General features: G+C 33.6%; 1 protein-coding gene across 2 annotated transcripts in view; it reads right to left on the minus strand.

The window, feature by feature from the left end:
* Positions 1-20691, minus strand: part of LOC123313572 (ras-related protein Rap-1) — a 171973-nt gene that overhangs the window by 61123 nt on the left and 90159 nt on the right. The window contains exon 1 of one of the 2 annotated variants that reach the window (XM_044898518.1): positions 9744-9844. The exons of the other annotated variant lie outside the window; for it this stretch is intronic. The gene's annotated coding sequence lies outside the window, so the exon portion shown is untranslated. Of the gene's footprint in view, positions 1-9743; positions 9845-20691 lie in introns of those variants that run through there. 2 annotated transcript variants of the gene reach the window in all.

Raw genomic sequence — 20691 nt, forward strand, 5'->3', positions numbered from 1 at the left:
CCTAATTCCTATTTCAGAATCAATTAACGGGAATTTAGAGATTAACTTTTCGGAAAGAATACCCGTGAAATCAATATCTGAAACAGAAATATGTGCTCCTCAAATTGAAAATTCTAAATTAAAACTTTCAAAAAATATTCGTACGCAACACATGAATTCTGAAGAAAAACGAGAAATTTTGAAACTTTGTAGTAAATTCAAAAATATTTTCTATAACGAAAACTGCGATCTCTCTTTTAGCAATACTGTCAAGCATAAAATAAGAACGAAAGATGAAGAACCCGTTCACGTTAAATCTTTCAGACACCCTCACAGCATGAAAAAGATTATTCAAGAACAAATTCAAAAACTTTTAGATGATAATATCATTCGTCCATCTATTTCACCCTACAGTGCTCCAGTTTGGATTGTAGACAAAAAGAAAGATGCTTCCGGCCAAAAGAAATATCGTATGGTCATTGATTATCGCCGTTTAAATGAAAAAACCATTGAGGATAAATATCCGCTCCCGCGAATAGAAAAAATTTTGGATAATTTAGGAAAAAGTTGCTATTTTTCGACACTCGATATGGCAAAAGCCTTTCACCAAATCGAAATGGACGAGGAATCAATAGAAAAAACTGCATTCACCGTGAATAATGGTCACTACGAATATCTTCGTATGCCCTACGGATTGAAAAATGGACCCAGTACATTTCAACGCGTAATGGTCAATGTACTTAAAGAATATCTTCATAAGTTTTGTTTCGTTTACATGGATGGCATTGTCGTATTTTCAAAATCGTTACAAGAACATATTTGCCATTTGAAATCAATTTTTGAAAAAATTAGAGAATTCAACCTCAAAATTGAACTTGACAAATGTGAATTTTTGAGTAAAAATGTCGAATTCTTAGGACACTTAATAACTCCTGACGGAATATCTCCGAATCCCTCTAAACTGAAAGCTGTTGAAAAGTACCCTATTCCACGCACAGTGAAGGAAATCAAATCATTTTTAGGATTAATAGGTTATTACAGACGATTCATTCAAAATTTTGCTCACATAGTTTCTCCCATGACCAAATGCCTTAAGAAAAGAGCGAAAATTAAAATTGATGATCCCGACTATGTAAATGCTTTTCAATTATGTAAAGAATTATTGACAAATGCTCCGATATTAGCTTATCCAGATTTTGAAAAAACATTTAAATTAACAACAGATGCTTCAAATGTTGCAATTGGAAGTGTATTATCACAAGACAACCGCCCAGTTGCCTATTATTCAAGAACCCTAAATTCAGCCGAAAAAAATTATTCAACCATAGAAAAAGAACTCCTCTCAATTTTAGATTCAACAAAACATTTTCGACCATACCTCTACGGACAAAATTTCATAATAGAAACTGATCATAATCCCCTTGTTTGGCTTTATAAAATAAAAGAACCTAATTCCAGGCTCATAAGATGGAAATTGAAACTTGATGAATTTGATTTCAACATAATTCATAAAAAAGGAAAAGAAAATAAAGTTGCGGATGCCCTATCGCGAATTGAAATCAATAACAGAGAAAATGAAGACTCTTTATTATCAGAAAATGACCTAAATATAGAAGTTTCCTCAATTTTACCTAATATTAATGATCTTCCGGTACTTAGTGATGAAGAACTTGAAAATATTTTGAACCCCCCAGACAATCGTCAAAATAACGATGATCCCAATCATCAACATGAAGCAAATAATAATGATTCTAATGCCACCATTCATTCAACTCAAGAAGACAATGGAAAAGTTATTCCAATCACGGAATCTTCTGTGAATATATATCCGAATAGAATTATTCTAAATATTGGCGAACAATACAATTTAAAATTCACAAAAAATTTTCAGAAAAATACTTACAACATAACAATAAGACAAAATTTCATGGAAAATGATTTTTCAACTTTTTTCGAAGAAATTTTTAGACCGAATGAATCTTACGGAATATTTTTCAGAGATAATAAATTACGACTCCCTTTCATCAGATTTTGCAAAGAATCCTTCAATTACTCCGTGAAACTTTATATAAGCAACACCCTTTTATTAGATGTACCTTGTGAAGAGAATCAAGTCGAAATCATTTCAGAATATCATGATAAAAACCATAATGGTATTTCAGAAACATTTAATCAATTATCGAAAAAATACTATTGGCCAAAAATGAGGAATAAAATCACAGAAATCATAAATAAATGCGAATTATGCCTTAAATCAAAATACGAGAGAAACCCTTATAAATTGAAATTTTCAGGTCCCCTCCTAGCTAAGCGACCTTTCGAAGTAATCCACATTGATACATTTTCTTTTCAAAATTCGAAGTTTTTAACAATAATTGATTTATTTTCAAAATACGCGCAATCATACCTTTTAAAAGACGGCACTGCTTTAACAATTCTCAATAAATTACGTCATTATTTTTCACATCACAATATTCCACAAAAGATTGTTTGTGACGAAGGACGAGAATTTCAGAACAAGACTTTCACAGAGTATTGTAAATTGAACAAAATCAATCTACATTTTACAACAGTGAACAATCCGAGCTCAAATTCTCCAATTGAACGATTCCATTCAACAATTTTGGAAAAACTCAGAATTCTCAAATTGAAAAACCCAAATGAAAATCCAGCTAATCTCATGATTACAGCAACATTAATTTATAATCAATCGATACATTCAGCGACTGGTTATTCACCTTTTCATTTACTTTATGGTCCATACGACAAATTACCAGAATTTGATTTGAATATGACTATTTATGAGCAGTATAACGAAAAACGAAAACAGGAAATTTTGCCATTTTTTGACCATATTTACGAACGAAATAAAAACAAAGCTCAGAAAACATTAAACAAGCTGAACGAAAAGCGAAATGACCCTCCAAATTTAGAGCAAGCAGAAGTTTACGTCGAACGAAACAGACCGAGAAAAACGGATCCACCCTTCGAAAAAATTATTGTTGAACAGCAACAACAAAACAAAATAAGTGGTCTAACTACAAAATCAAGAGAAACAACAGCGCACATACAAAAAGTCAAAAAACTAAGAAAAAACGTTTGTTCTTTTCAGGATACTGCTGATCCTCCTGATTCAGACCCAAACAAACCAGGCCCTTCAGGTCCACGAAATAAAAAGTAATGGATACTTTGAAGAACCTTTGAGTCATGCCAAAATTCTTGATCATTACCATAATTTTCTTTTCTTCATAAATATTACCAATTTGCAAGACAATTTCGATCAGTTGAACGATAATTTTAATGACCTTCAGAAAGATCAAACATTCGATGAATTACCCCGTCGACTTTTTCACCAATTGAGTTTGAATTTGGATCAAATCGAACAAATCTTACGAAAATTTGTCAATAGAAAAGTTAGAAGAGGTTTGGCTAATTTCATCGGAAAAGGTATTAAATTCATTACAGGTAACCTAGACGATGATGATCTGAAAACTATTAACGAAAATTTAGAAAGCCTTCACAACAGCAAATCTTCCGAAATCGAAAGGATAAATAAATTAACTTCTTTTGCTAATCATTTGTCAAAAAGATATTCAGAAGATTTGGCTCTGCTAAACGAAAATATTATTCATACTAAAGCATTATTCCAGAATATTGAATCTACCGAAGGATTTCGAATCATTGTAGAATACCAAATGCTTCAGTCCCAAGCACTCTTGAACACTTTATTAATGCTAGAAAGGACTATAAGTTTTGCAATGAGAGAAATTCCAAATTTAGAAGTCATTAAAGTTGAAGAACTTTATTCCATCGGGACATATCTTGAAAAAAATTTATAAGACACAGCAACTATCACCAATTGATCATGTTCATCTTTTCAAAATAATCGAATATGCAAAAATGTCTGTCATTGGAACGGAGGAAACTATCACATTCCTTCTCAAAATCCCAATTCTCAAACGAGTAATTGCTTCATATTCCCGAATCTACCCTGTACCCAATACCCAAGATATTGCTGTGATCCCGCCAAGGACGTATTCCATCAAAATCAACAACGAGGAATATTGGACCAATGAAATATGCAAATCAACATTGGGAAGTTCGATGGTGCTTTGCCTTCAACAGCCTACCAAGGAAGCATGCATTCTGTCAACCCCAGGTCGATGCCAAACAACACTAGTGAACAACGACTTCAACATCATCCACCCGCTGAAGAATCACCAGCTCCTGACCCTCTTTAAAAAGAACAAAACAGTACTAGAAGACTGCCATGGAATTCTATTCAGGAAATCAATCCAGGGAATCAACCTTCTAAGTTCCACCTGCCGAATTATTATTGAAGAATCCATCTACGATGACACAGTTCCGATTTTCGAAATAACTGCCAAAAACATTTCGAAAATTTCATTGAACTCCACCCACAAAATTGAATTTCACCTGAGGCATCTGAAAGAACCAACTTCAATCCTTCAAGAAGCAGAAAAACTTTCAGACCAGCCCATGTACCTACACCCAATAACTCAGGTCATTCACCAGTCTACAAGTGTGATATTGTGCTGTTTCACAATTCTTGGAATCATCTTCGTTATAAAGAACAAAACAAGGATCTCCGAGTTAATCTACAGTCCAAGGAAAATCATACACGTAGAAATGGAAGACATCACCCAAGGCCACCCAGCAGATAACAGAGACGTTATCTCTTAAGGGGGAAAGTATTACGAGATGCTCCTCGTACTGGAACGCTGACGCCAGCTTCGTCTTCGCGGAAAGTGTTAGTGCGAGAAGAAAGTGATGACTCGGATTCTTCCAGAATCCAAGGTTTCCATGTGAAAAGAGACACATTCTAGTTTAGTTCCATTTTAGAATTCATTCTGTTTGTAACTCCTTTCCGCTCTGTCCAATTATAAAGTCATTTAGTTTTTCGAAATTGTGATTTATAATTGAAAGAATAAAATTCTTTTTAAAAACAGAGTTTGCGGATCGAAAATCATAATTATATAAATATGTTCGCTACCGTCTGACGTATCGTGGATTTTAGAATATCAGGGTATAACTATTTGAATGAGCGGACCTGAATACTAAATAGCACTTCCTGAAACCCTGTTTCTTTTTTTCAATCACTTTCGGCATTTTCGTAATAAAAATTTATATTATTATAGTTGTGGCAACGGTGTTATGACATTAACGACATTTCATGAATGCCAACCTTACTCCGTTCTAGTTACAAAAACTTGAGAAAATTATCTTATGGTCAACCGACTGCTAAAATAAATGTGCATGAAGTATAGGTTCCAATTAAATTGGATCTATATTTTTTTCTGAAAATCTTTAGGCTTTTCACTCCCAGTCTCTGAGACAAAAGCAAAAATTGTAATAATTGATTTGCTTCTACGTAAATTGTTGCCCTAATATATCAGGTGCAAATTAGAAAAATTGTTGCCTGACAATGAACGAAAAATGGAACTTTAAAATGGTAACTTCGTAACGTTTCGGAGTCTACGAATTCTTAAAGAATCTTCTAGATTTAAGTTACCATTTTGAAGTTCCATTTTCCGTTCATTGTCAGGCAACAATTTTTTTCTATCCGATTTGCTCCTGACAAATTACTGCAAGAATTCTCGCAGCAGCAAATCAATTATTTCAATTTTTTAATTGATTCTGTTTCGTGGACTGGGAGTGAAAACCCTAAATAGTTCCAGAAGATGCAGAGTCCTCCCAGATTGAATTTCAATCGATAATTATTTTGAAAAAAAAGATCTCTAAAACTCCAGAACTATCGGCCTAATTTTGACCCTTAACGAAATTAATCGGTTAATTCAGACCTCAACTTAATTATGTTCCTAGCTCTTACGAGCGATCGAGAAAACAAATATCACCACTTCAAGCCAATCCATCCTTTTCAGTCCAAACTTACAAAATAACAGGTTATAGGTATTTCAACAAAATGATAACGCTGTAGTTTCTGGGACCAAGCTCGCCACAATTAGCTTCACTCAATGTTCAAATGTTTTAACAACCTGAAATTTCCCTTAGGAATAATTTATGTTGATTTCTAATCGAATCATTTCTTATCACGATCCTCAGGTGTTGGATCACCCCATCTTTGCTCATCTTAACAAGGTGAAAAATATTCTAATTTCGACAGCGGCTTTACATTCAGACGGTGCAGCTGAATATTAAATCTGATATTTCAACCGCATCCAGCTTATTGCTAGGAATAATCCTGGCTGGGATCACTATTCATCCTCTCGCTTATTATGCAAAAATCGGCTCTTTTGACCTCCTCTCGCAACGCTGACAGGAAATATCTTGTGGAGGATGTATTGAAGGACCTTCGAGTACTAAAAAGTGTACACTCCGTTATTGGCACCCGCAGTTCGGCCTTTGGATGAGTACAGGATGAGAGAGGAAGATACTACAATCAATAAGTCTGCTTGGAGTGTTTTCCTCATGGAAATGGAGTTGTATGAATATTTTAAAGTCCGCAGGTTCAAATTGATTGCACCTGCAATGTTGCTAGCGTAGAACTAACAAAGAGTCTTAATCTGAACCTCCCCACCATCACTTACGTTTTCATGATTTGATTAATTATTAATGAGTTCATACGATTCAACCAAGAACATAGGCAAACAAAATATTTTCAGTCATAGCATAAAAATATGTACAGGGTGATTCACTGCTATTGGAAGTTTATGGAGAATCATAATTTTATGTTGAAAATTTGCATGTTGCGATTTTCGAGAATGAACCTTGTACCCTAAAATATTTTCTGACCATGCATCGTTAGATAACTGATTTGATGGCAGTTCAAACAGCATACCACACTTTGTGTAGAGACTCAATGTTTTATCATGAGTAGAATTTTTCAGGAAAATCTTTAGCACTACGTGAAAGATTCGACACAAAATTCAGTTAAAAAAATAGACCCTTCAAAACTTAGTGAATGTTTAAAACTATTGTGACGTAGAATGCCTAGACTAATGGTGTTATTCTGCTTTCATCTGTAAGCTAATCTGTAACTTTCCATAAGCTTACAGGAGAATTGCAATTCTGGACGGTTTTTAGTGGTCTGTAGCTTACTGGAATCCGTAACTATTTACGATAAGTAGTTCAAAAGTGACACTGTCAATGAGATAGTGACAGAAACATTTCCAGAATTGCATTATTTACGAATCTGTCAATCTGAAACTTACAGATCGATCGTACGCTATAGTTTAGTAACTTACGAATGAAAAGTAGAATACAACCATAAGGTCTAGAAATTTCTGTTAGTTCGACAACACTGGAACTGAGCAAGAAGATATAGAATTCCATATTCACAGAATACAGAAACTTGCTTCTGTAATCTGTGTCTATATCTTCCTCCAACCGAGATGACGTTTTCTGTTATTGTTTTTCGTGTCAAATGTCTATGTGATCAGAAAACTTGGATGACAAAAGTATCAAGCGATACGCCCTCTTGTGTCAATTTTTTTAAATAAATATTTAATACACTTTTGTTCGTTTACATAGATGAACGCAGAATATTTTGGTGTTCCAATAAGAGTCTTCATGAAAAATATATCTTAATCTGTAGAAAATATCGTCATCTATCTCATATGACCTGTCATTGTCTAAAACTATGGTGTAATCACTGCTTCTATTTTGTTTCAAGTTTTTTGGGGATATGGGATCAGATTCTTTTAGAAATTGACCAAAGATTATAGAGTAGAAAGATAGGAAACGAAGCGACTAAATTGATGTTAGCGTCATCTGTGTTTCAAATGTGTTTTTAAGGCCCTAAGACTGGTTAAAATATTAATTCGAGGGACATATGAAATTTTGTGAGATGTCAGATGGCCATTTTGATCAAAGAGGTTCTGAATGTTTTGATTCTCGTATCGCCTTTTGTTTATCAAGCTCGTTCCTAGTTGCTGATTATTGAAATTTTGTCTAATTTTTTGGCGAAATCCTCAAAATATCGTTCGAAAATTATTGTACGGTGAACTACTGTGAATCAAATTAAACGAATTTTACTAAGGAATATGGGAAAGTAAGTATTAAAACTGGTAACATGTGACTCGTTCATTCATTGATTTTTATTTTCAGTGCAACGAAGTCGATGAAACTTTCAGGGCGTAAAGGCCTGCAAACACTACTGACTACACCATGATTGTGCAATGAACATTTTACTGCAAGTCGATTGAGAACTGTTCATCCACGTAAATTGTTGTATGCAGGAAGCATACCTTGCATGAAGGGCCCATTTAGGACTTTTATACGTCCTTTCAATGATTCTCAATTGCCTTCAATATATTCAGAAATGCAAAAGTTTTATGGATTTCGATTTGGGAATCGGGTGACTGTCAAATTGTTGTTTGGAAAGTCTAAGTCTTATGAAACCTTCTGTGAGTGTTTTGTTCATTTATTAATCAATTTGTATATTGTGTTATAAAGAGACCATACTATGAAGAAATCATAAAAAAGCATGAAGAAATTATACTGACAGGCTTGAGTACAGGTCTTGCATACCTCTGTAAGGTTTTTTTCAATTGTGGTTCTGAAAATTTTGTAAATAATATGTAAGTAACGGAAATGTGTATCCTATGACGGTAAATTGAATATTGGTTTATATAAATTTCTGATATGAATTGTACAAATTCAACTAAGTTTATCAATTCAAAACGTTTTCACAGAAAAAATACCTTTGACGTACCTATAGCAGATAACCATACTCTTGTGTCCTAGTCAAAGCTCTTTTCGTTGTTCATAATTTCAAATTTGTGGAAATTTTTTATAGATTGCAAATAAAAATTTATCACATCCAACAGCGTATTTCATTGATACCAATTGATTCCAAACAATGTTCAGATGAAAACTAACATCCTGGTCACAAAACAAAACCATCCGTTTGTTTTGTCGCTCAGGATGTTTGTTTTCTGGTCTCAGCAAGGTCAATATTGAAATTAAATACAAGGAATAGAATTCGAATTTCGCGCCCCTCAATTATAATTTCTGTATTGACAATACGTTTTCAGCGCCATCTCATTGTCAAATGTGTTTTCACTGGCCAAAATGTAGTCGGTTTTTAGCACTAGCGATATGAGGGCGTTTCCTATCTTTCTACTCTATAATCTTTGTTTATAATAATAAAGTGGAGTTCTACATAGAAACGAAACGATATTGCACCAATTGAAATTTATTTACTTCAAAATGCCTCCCTATTCCCTGTTGCTTCTTGTAAAGGTTGTTATGTTTTCAGAAATTCACCATTCTCAATATATGATGCAAATATAATTATGTCTCGATTAATTTCTCCAATGAAGAATTATTAGAATGGCTCATGAAAAAATATTGTTTCAGACCTATTAGAATTTTCCTAGAAATGTGCTGGAAAGAATTTGAATTGAAAATGGCGTATATATAGACCGAAAATTAAACAAAGCGAATTTTCCAAGCTTTGTTCGCCGAATCCATCAAACATGATATGCATTTTACGGCGAAATGAGTAAATAAAACCTTCGCTACTTTGGCTCTAGCCTGAATAGTTTTGGAGTTATTTAGACCTAACCCACAACATGAACTACTACTGAGCGAATACAGACCCATCGGAACCAATTGTGTGGTTTTCAGTTCAATTCTCGACAATTTGACCCTTCGATACCATTCGAGCATTATGAACTATTAAATTCTCTTCCTGTAGACATTCGAGAAATATTTAACACGACCATGAAGGTCGACTTCTGATTCAGACCCATACAAATATTAAGTAAATCGATACTCACATGAAAGTGCATCACCACACTTAATAATTGTTCATTGCCGACGTTGATGTTACCAATTGTTCTCGTTCATATTGCATGTCTGCATCGCAATAACAAAAATTGATAAAATGGAAGATACGTTATCTTGTATTGACAAGCGAAAATCAATTTATTATATTTCCAGTACCGACAACGATTCTTTCATCCATATACATAGTTTTCCACGTCCAAAATTCCTGGCACAGAAAATATCATCGCATAAAGTAATAACCAGAGCTCGTGAGCATCGAAAATGTCCAAACATCTTTTCCTCTGCTTGGGAAAGAGTCGGAAGCACATTTGTTCACATAGGCATATCTTTCAAGCAGTCCTTAATGCTGAGCCAAGAAATAAAGGGTGCATTGAAGAGGCCAAATTTTTTATATCTTTCTATTATTGGCATCATCTTGTAATTTATATTTATTGATTAATATTGAGTATATTCTACTGTTTTCAAAATATACGAGAAATATTATATCAAAATGACCCACTCAAGACGTTTTTTACGGGACGGGATGTCTTTTGAACCACTGAACATCAACTCCTTTGAGTTCCTCGAAAATTGTTGAACAATTTGAAAGAAGAAATTTTATTTGCCTCTGCAATTGTTTAGTGGATCTAAAGATATCGTGTCCCATTGAAAAGTGTCTTTATGGTCTTTGAAATTTCGCCAACCCTAAAATAGGTAACACTGTGAGATTTCGCATTTCATAAAACTCCTGTGTACTAAACTCAAAGATTTTTGTATGACCGGATTCTGAGATAAAAAAGGGACTTTCTTTAGGGGAGAAATTGAGGGGGCTGTAGATCCGAAAGCTAGGGCCTCCTGTCGAAATTCAAAAATAGGGTTCTCCTCATTTTGTCTTGAGAATCTGGGACCAAATTTGGTTACATTGACTTCAGGAAACATTGTATAGAATTAACATCAAAAAGAGTACCCTAAGATAATTAGAATTCATGGGAATATACAAGGTGTTTTAAAGGTGAGGATTTTTTTTGACAGAAGGTAGAACTCATCAAAATAAGTTGTTTAACCAAAAATTGTATGTATAAGTTATACAACATGGGTGAGATGTACTCCATTCACATTTATTTTAGCAGTCGGTTGGCAATGAAATAATTTTCTCAAGTTTTTGTAACTAGAACGGAGTAAGGTTGGCACTCATGAAATGTCGTTAATGTCATAACGTCGTTGCCACAACTAATATCAATTTTTATTACGAAAATGCCGAAAGTGATTGAAAAAAGAGACAGGGTTTCAGGAAGTGCTATTTGGAATTCAGGTCCGGTCATCCAAATAGTATACCCATCAGGGTATATGGAATATCCATTCCAAAATCCACAATACGTCAGACGGTAGCGAACATATTCAATGTAAGAGAATTCATATAATGTTTCATCTGAATCTAATCGACTTATATTATTTCAGCTGAATATTTTTACAATCAGAAATATTGTGAGAAGGATGTTAAAGAATGTCCTTCTATTGGGAGACCCAAAAATGTTGTGGCATTTGAGAATTTTATGTTTGAGTGAATTAATGCGGAAAGTTTACTACACGATTTTCCATGAATGTCATCGTAGAATAAGTTCCCGAAAATAGATTTTTCTATTTTTCATTTGACTTGTCCTATACATTGTAAATGTCTTAAGATACCAATAAATACCTAATTATTATTATTATATCAATGTATTTATGAGCAGACACAAATACGCGCCAATTGTCCTGTTTATTGTTTATTCATATGAAATTTTTGTGCAAAGGTGAAGTTCATCTTGACTTGAAGCTTCCTTTAATTCCTTTTATTTATATTGATGCAAGATGATTTTTGTTGAAGAATTTAACATTCTTGTAATTATCTGTTAATTCCTTCGGGAGATTCCCATTCTCAACCACTGCATCATGATATGCATTTCATCTTCTGGTTAATATTTTTGAAATCTGCAACTGATGTAAAGTATTCAAACTCTAGCAAAATAAGATAACAAACATTGACTCTCCTCAAGCTAGTGCATATTATGATATTATACCGATCTCTTGTATTTTCCATGCAAATAACTGGATTTGGTATGCCTTCAATCAGTTTGTATAAACTTCAATTATGTTCGTCACATATTTTCCGAAGAGATTCGACATTGTGATAAAATACGTAATAACAAAAACTGTTACTTAGAACGGGCAACATAGCGTTGATTTAAAACCCAAAAATGTTTTGACAAGCTTCATAACCCCACATTTTCGTACTATACAGAGTTGAATGTGCCAAATTTCCATGGCCAACCGAGTGCTACAATAAAAGTGAATGTAGTATACAACCTCTAGAAGTTCGACAAAATTTAATTGAATTTCAAGTATGGGACTGTGGAAGGTGACTCCGGCATCGCAAAAACGAAACAAAACATAAACATATGGCTGGACAATGAATGGTTCAGTACCAAGTTCATCAGATCAGATGCATCAGGTCACTTTTGAGAGAATCATAATTGTTGTATCGTGCAATTAAGGGTGAAAAAAATGTAGAAAATCGAGGCAGTTTCTTGGAAGTGCTTATGTTAGTTATGTTGAAAAAGATCTATGATGTTTCCCCATTTCATCCCATTTTTAAGACCGCTGTTGGAATGTTCGAACAAGATTGTGATGCACATTATGAAAAACTTCGTGAATAATTTAGACGAATTTTATTGGTGAGATTTTGAAGTATTATTCTATTTTTTACACTTGTGTCCTAAGTCTCTTCAGTCAGTTGGTATCGAAATGAGCCGTTTCTTCAAATCGTGTAAGTTACTTAAAAATAATGAGAACAATTCGGCAATCCTAAGTTTCCATTTTCATTACCACGCCAATATCTTAAACGAAATCAGGAGATAAGTTTTTTCCCACTGCTTTGCGAAAATTCAGCTAACAAACGGTCTAGGGTCGTATAAGGATCTATTTCAGTAATCATTTTCAATTTTTTTTTCAACTTTGTTATTTTGAAAGTTTTGTATGGGTGATTTTTGGTGAAATGCTTCACTTTGACCAGTTCTACCTTCTGTTGAAAAAAAGCCTCATCTTCAAATACACCCTGTATATATTTATAATTGCGATTAATTCTAACTGAATGTTCGAAGAGACTTAGTAAGGAGCAGCAATTGCAATAATTTCTCAAAAAAAAAAAAAAAATTATATTAATATATTGAATTGTGCCTATAGGTAAAGAGACAATTGTCGAATTGTCGTATTCACTAAGCACTATCAAGGAAAAAGCCTAGCATTTGAAGAACGAGGAGCTTTTTTGTCGGAATCTATATATGCCTCAAATGTACTCGGTTCCGAAAATTCTTTATTGGGAATAATATACCACAGTTTTCTTTATGTCATTGTCATTCTATTTCTATAGGCATAGAGAAACACGCAAGTTCTATATCCTCTGAAATGAGAACGCGAACGATAAAAACCCACGAGGAAACTCCGGATAGAACCGATTTTCTTTCACCGATAGCGACATTGCTGTTTATTTAGGTGCTCATTTGAGTGGAACTTCACTACCAAGCAGGACATTATCGAAGTTTTTGGAGTGGGTTTTCCAACTGCTGCAACATCCCGACTAAGCACGAAATATATCACGCTGTTACGCTTGTGTTCATCCCAGTTTTATGAGGAAAAGTATTAACAAAACCATTTTACAGTATCTGTACAACTTTCAGAATGTCTCTTCATTATTTATGCCTGCTGATGCTGAAATGCTCCCGACTACAGACCAAAGAGAAGTTTTGAATTCCACCCACACCTAATTCGATCCATTTCATTATGTTTTATTTAATAACCTCCCAAAGGAGCGTAGAGATAGTAAAATTTCATTTGATAATAATCTTTTAATATTCGAGACATTTTCAGTTTTCCTCTCATAATTAATTTATATACCTATACTCCATTCACATTTATTTTAGCACTCGGTTTGCCATGGAATAATTTTCTCAAGTTTTTGGAACTAGAACGGAATAAGTTTGGCACTCATGAAATGTCGTTAATGTCATAACGCCGTTGCCACAACTAATATCAATTTTTATTACGAAAATGCCGAAAGTGATTGAAAAAAGGGACAGGGTTTCTTCAGGTCCGCTCATGCAAATACATAGTTATACCCTGATATTCTAAAATCCACAATACGTCAGAAGGAAGCGAACATATTCAATGTAAGAGAATTTATATAATGTTTCATATGAATCTAAACGACTTGTATTTCAGCTGTGGATGAAGAGGATGACAAAGAATTTCCTTCTATTAGGAGATCCAAAAAAGTGGTGGCATTTGAGAATTTTATGTTTGAGTGAATTAATGCGAAAAGTTTACTTTAGTAAAATTGTCGATGAATGTCGTCGTAGAATAAGTTCCCGAAAAGTGATTTTTCTATTTTTCATTTGATTTGTCCTATACATTGTAAATGTCTTAAGGTACCAATGAATGCCTTATTATTATTATTATATCAATGTATTAAGATGAACAGCCACAAATAAGCGCCAGTTGTCCTGTTAATTGTTTATTCATGTGAAATTTTTGTTCGAAGGTGAAGTTCATCTTGACTTGACTTCCTTTAATTCCTTTTACTTATATTGATGCAAGATGATTTTTGTTGAAGAATTTCACATTATTGTAATTATCTGTTAATTCCTGCGGGACATACCCATTCCCAACCACTGCATCATATGCATTTAATCTTGGGATTGATATTTTTTTAATTCTAAAACAGATGTAACGTATTCAAACTTCAGCCAAAGAAGATAACGAACATTAACTCACCTCAAGCTAGTGCATATTATGATATTATACTGATCTCTTGTTTTTTCCATGCAAATAACTGGATTTGGTATGCCTTCAATCAGTTTGTATAAACTTCAATTATGTTCGTCACATATTTTCCGAAGGGATTCGACAATGTGATAAAATAAGTAATAACAGAAACTTCTACGTAAAACGGGCAACATAGCGTTGATTTAAAACCCAAAAATGTTTTGACAAATTTCATAATCCCAAATTTTCGTACTATACAGAGTGAAATGGGTCATATTTCCATGGCTAACCGAGTGCTAAAATAAAAGTGAATGTAGTATACAGGTGTATACCTACCATTTTCATTCAAATTTGTCATAATATGAACTAGAGAATTTGACATTACGCACTTTGAAAACAATGGTGGCACTATATGAAAATACTGATTTTTCAGTATAAGCTTTCAAAGATTCCGCAGCATCATAATACTCAATGCCTGAATACTTATTTGAAGTACAACCCTGTAATAAGTTTTTAATAATTGTTCAATTATTTATACTTATCACAGTTGGGTTTTTGAGTATTGAAGAAATGCTCAGAAATTTTGGCGTTCAAGGATTAATGGGATTAAAAAAAACTTAGGTTATCAGAGTGCGTTTATGTATTCGAGAATAATACTTAGCTAGCTTTTTTTGGCATTATTCAAAGAGCTCAAAACATATCTCTAACCAGGTCTAGCTTCTGAAGGAAAGGAATATTGTAACCGACTGGAACGACTAGAAAATTATACATTAGATATTTGGTTTTTGATCATCAAAAATTTTTCCGAAAAATGTTTTGAGATGCGTTAGTTTTTTACTCAGTCGGATAACAATAAAGGTAAAATCTATATTAATAAAAGAGGATCTATGGTTTACTTCAAAATGCTTTATTGTTCAAACGATCGCACCAAATTGGACAATTCTTTTGTTGTTGTGTTTATTATTGTTAGGGCAAGGTTTATATAACAAAATATTCCCAAAAAAAATTGTACAGAACAGAAAAAAAGGCATTCCTTTTTCTTCCGACCAATCGAGCAATCACGATGAGTTAGTTATTATTATCTACCCTAGAAATGATTTAAATGGCAAAACTAGGTTTGCCGGGTCAGCTAGTAATATAAATAATATATAAAATAATAATAATGGCGTTAAAAATATAATTCGACGTTCTTGGTTGGGTAATTACAAATTCTAGCTGAACTAAAAAAATCAATCATTTATCTTCACCGGTTTTCAAGATATGATTTCTAGTTGAAACCATCATTACCATGAAATGTGTCGAAAAAAGTGTCTCACGTCAAGAAGGCACGCAGATAAATTATGACAACTGGGGTATTTTGAAATCTGAATTTCATGAGGATGCAGAATGTGATCTGAAAATTGGGTATTCTCATTTGAAAAAGTATGGTGGCGTCGCGTTTCACCACTTTCGGACCACCTATACAGGGTGAGCGAGAGGGTGAGTCTTTGTCTCGTACAAATATTTTAACAGTAGATTCTTGAGTTCAACAGAAATACTTTTACGGCTCGGTTTAAAAGATACACGCTGTTGAAAAACCATAAAAAATGTTATTTTTAGTTCTCATAAACGGTTTTATCGAATGAAATGAATTACGGAATATAGTTTTTCATTTATTGGATGAATCTTTCTCGATACCAACTTCTGAAACTAAGTTATACGCTATCTTATGAACATTTGAATGTTTTTTAAAATAAAAGTAATCTTCATATTTTCTCGTATAATGCGCCGTTTCTGAGTAATTTGATGTTCAAAAATAAAAAATATCTATGAAGTTAAAAAAATTAGGTACTTTGGCTGAATACAATAATTCTGTTTAAAAGATCCACAGATTTAGTTATTCCGAAGATAATATTTTTTCCAGGGGTGGGACAGCTCATTATGAAACTTTGAAATGGCTAACGGCCGTTTTCAATAATCCTATCTATCCATTGTTTCAGTTACTGAAGATAGAAAATGCATGTGATTTCGTTTCTATGATCTATCTGTAGATATATTTTAGAATGGTTACCAATGGTTACTAATCGTCAGTAAGTGAAACGATGGATAGATAAGTTTATTGAAAATGGCCGTTAATCTTTTTATCAGAACCAAATCGGAAAAAATCTCTTCACCTCAAGAATCTACTGATAAAATATTTGTGAGTCAAAGACTCAACCTGTATAGTCAAAAGCATTTTCCGCCTATGCGCTAACTCAGTGTTTTTAAAACTTTTTCATGACACCCCAATTCGTTTTTTTATATCATTTTGTGTTTGTGCGAATTGACATTTTTATCAATTGCACAAATGAAGAGTAAGCAGAGAAATCGCTTGAATTTGGAAAACGAATTAATTATCACAGTACCTGTCAAAAACGAATCCGTCTTTTCGAACTTTATTGATTTTTTTTATTTAGGGATTCTCTCGATCTCTCGCGACCCTCCTACGAAAGCTTAGCGACCCCCTAAGGGGTCGCGACCCACCGTTTAAAAAACATTGCGCTAACTAAAGTCGATTCTGCTAAAGTTTGAATCATTGTCCTAGCCCAAAATTTTTATATAATAGTTATCGATCACTGTTGATTCATTCAACTGCTTCATCACCAAATTAAACATTCCATAACTTTCCTGACATTCCAACACAAAATTACAATAAACCGAATAAAACATCAGAAGGGCCGATGCTCTTCATTATTTACTGTGTTAACAGTAAATATTTCAGAGGGGTCCATAATTTTTTGTAATTAACTAATCGTGTTAAAAACAGGAGATGATGAAAAAATGTTCCTTCGCAGTGTGAATCTGCAGCTTTTATGATGAATAAATTAACCGCTCCTGGATAACACACCTGAAATCCAAATGAATCCGAGAATAATTTGCAATTCAATTTGGGAAGTAGTTCCATTCGAAATCTTGCAGTTGTCTCCGTTGTTTGCTGAATCGACCTTCGGGACGCGCCCTTGTAGGAACCTCTAGTTTTCCACTATACAATTGGGGAAGTGAATTGGTTAATCAAATTGATGATTTTTCGCAGTTGTACGTATACTTCGCAACCTGAGTTTTCAGCTTATTGTTATATGTGTAGCGAATTCACTCTTGCTAAAATTTTTTCGTTGAGAGTTCCCCTATTTAAAGCAAGTCAATCTTGATATATGAATGACTCTAGTGGCAACAATAGACGGAGCTTTCATTGGAAAGTAGAAATTATATATTTTTATCTTCAAACGTCCAATCAAAGATTGTAGAGTAGAAAGATGGTAAACGAAGCGACTAAAGTGATGTGAGCGCCATCTGTGTTTCAAATGTGATTCTAAGATCCTAAGACTGGCTATAATATCAATTCGAGGGTCATTAACAGAAACATATGAAATTTTGTAAGATTTCAGATTTTGATCAAAGAGGTTTTGTATGTTTTGATTCTCGTACCGTCATTTGTTTATCTAGCTCGTTCTAGTGGCTGATTATTGAATTAAACTATAGTTTCATCACAGAACACATAGTCTAATAATAAATAAATTATAAGTCTATGGATTAAACCATAAATATAATGCACGAAACACCAAAAAACGCCTGAATCATGTCAAAACTCACCTTGAAAATTCAATATAAATTTACTTTTATATCACTTGGATTTGAGAGCCGGGGACATTCCAATGATTACAAAATAATGAAAGCAACTGAAAGGCACAAATATAATTAAAAAAAAATTCGTTCCCATTGAAAGAGTTTTTTCTATTATTTACAAGGTTGGCTAACGTTCCTGAACTCGTCCATTATAACGATTGAAAGTAAACGGATAGAATTATGTGGGTAAATGTAAATCAATCCAAAAGTGGATATTCAGAGTTTTGTGGATTTCAAAACGTTTGAAAATAAAATAACATATTTCTTTCGGAGTAGAAGTGACTTTTCATGGCGAGCCATGAAAAGTGACACTTCTCCACCTTATGCAATAATATACTATTATCGCACTAGACATTATAACGTGCGTCAAAACCATAGAACATAAAATACGAGGAAGGAGCATATTGGGCTTTTCCTTTCAATAACCTTGCGAACGAAAACGACCATATTAGAGCTCCTTGTGTGACTCATCAGTCATCAGTCATCAGCTTTAACATAATAATAGGTGAAGCCTATGGTTATTCTCCATTATAGACCTTATATCAATTAATTTGATTATTTTATATTAGGTCTATGTTCTCTATCAAAATTTATTTTCATTGCTGTCACAGTTGTAAGCAAATACATTATTCAAAATGGTGAGTTGTGCATCTTGTGGTTTTAAAACACAAAAACAAACGGATGTTAGTGAAGAACAATTCATAGTTAAGTGTTTTACATGTTCAATTAATTTACACTCCATTCACATATATTTTAGCAGTAGGTTGGCCATGAAATAATTTTCTCAAGTTTTTCTAACTAGAACGGAGTAAGGTTGGCACTCATGAAATGTCGTTAATGTCATAACGCCGTTGACACAACTAATATCAATTTTTATTATGAAAATGCCGAAAGTGATTGAAAAAAGAGACAGGGTTTCAGGAAGTGCTATTTAGAATTCAGGTCCGCTTGTTCAAATAGTTATACCCTGATATTCTAAAATCCACAATACGTTAGAGACGGTAGCGAACATATTCAATGTAAGAAAATTAATATAATGTTTCATCTGAATCTAAACGACTTCAGTTTTCCTTGTAGCTTCGTCAAATTTGACCACATATTCGGGAAGGGCAATAAATTTGCTGCGAGATAAGACAGTCTGTGTGCAGAAAAAGTCTTATTGCGGGCGCGGTAAGGAGTTGAATATAACGAGTCTGCAGTGAACAAAATTAGTCCTATTTTTCCAATGGTTTTATGGATGAAACATTAATAATTATGCACTTGTTTTCTTCTCAGTAAAACATACCTCATTTAGTGTACTTTCGAATGACATATCAATTTTTGTGCTAGCTGCTTATCCTCTGCCATAATATCATGGCTAACAAGATAAAAACGAAAAAGTCGAAATATTCCAAATGTAGCGATATGTTGTTCATTCATGGATATGCGAATGGAAATTTTCGCGTAGCGGTTCTAGAGTATGGTTTGCGTTTTCCCAACAGACGACAACCAAAGAGTCAGACATTTGTGTTCCGGCGATTAGGTAAGACAGGCTCATTCGGTGGTTTGCGAATCAGAGAAGGTGATCGAAATAGTCAGCAAAGCCAGCATGCACCTGCTATACTTCAAGCTGTCCGGGAGGACCCCACAACAAGTACTCGTCGAATTGTTTTAAGTTTAATTCAATTTTCGTTACTGTGTTTTCTGAAAATTCAGATTTGACTAGGTTTACTGAGTATTAAAATCTTAAGCAGGAGAACGATAAATAACTTGTTCCCTTAAATTTTTTCTCCTTTTCATGAATATCATATCAAACATAAGGAAGTTTTATATACAGACTGTTTTGATGGGTTCAGTCTTATTTATCAGTTTTTTCTACGCCAGACCCGAAAAAAAGATCAGTTATTATGTCAGTATGAACTAGTTTTTGCGGAGAATAAAGGTATCGAAAATCAGTAAAACACTCTATATGTTGGCTGTAAAGAGAGATAGACCCTTTCAACATAGGTTATTCTGACTCACCTCCGTGTCTTCTAAATATACTTAGCTTCCGCTTCGAATTATTTTCGATTATACTCAATACTTTATGAAAGGAGAAGTAGTACATACGATTCGAGATCAAGAGGATCGACATTGGTTGCTTTACAGATACTACTCCAAATACGGAAATGTGTCACATCTTTAAGCAATAGCCTGAATTACGTACTGGAGTCAGTTGAAAAGTAGAAATTACCACGTGAGAGGTAATATTAGGAATATTGAATAATTTTCAGTTATTCCTGAATTTCAGCGTAATTTTGCCATATATCGCTATGAAAATCTTTGCAATATATGAAGAATGGGGTATTTTCCTAAATTTCAAAATATATGTCAAAAAAATCCTTATAACTCAAATATCTCAAAATATATTTTTTTCGAATTTTAACATATCGCATTTTGTCTGTATTCGCTTACGAAAATTCTGATTTCTGAAGTGCTATCTTATGAACATTCTACGTCATTTTTACAATCCGGCAACGCCCATTTGTATCAGTAATG

This window comes from Coccinella septempunctata, chromosome 1, assembly GCF_907165205.1.
Source record: "Coccinella septempunctata chromosome 1, icCocSept1.1, whole genome shotgun sequence".
Lineage (NCBI taxonomy): Eukaryota > Metazoa > Arthropoda > Insecta > Coleoptera > Coccinellidae > Coccinella > Coccinella septempunctata.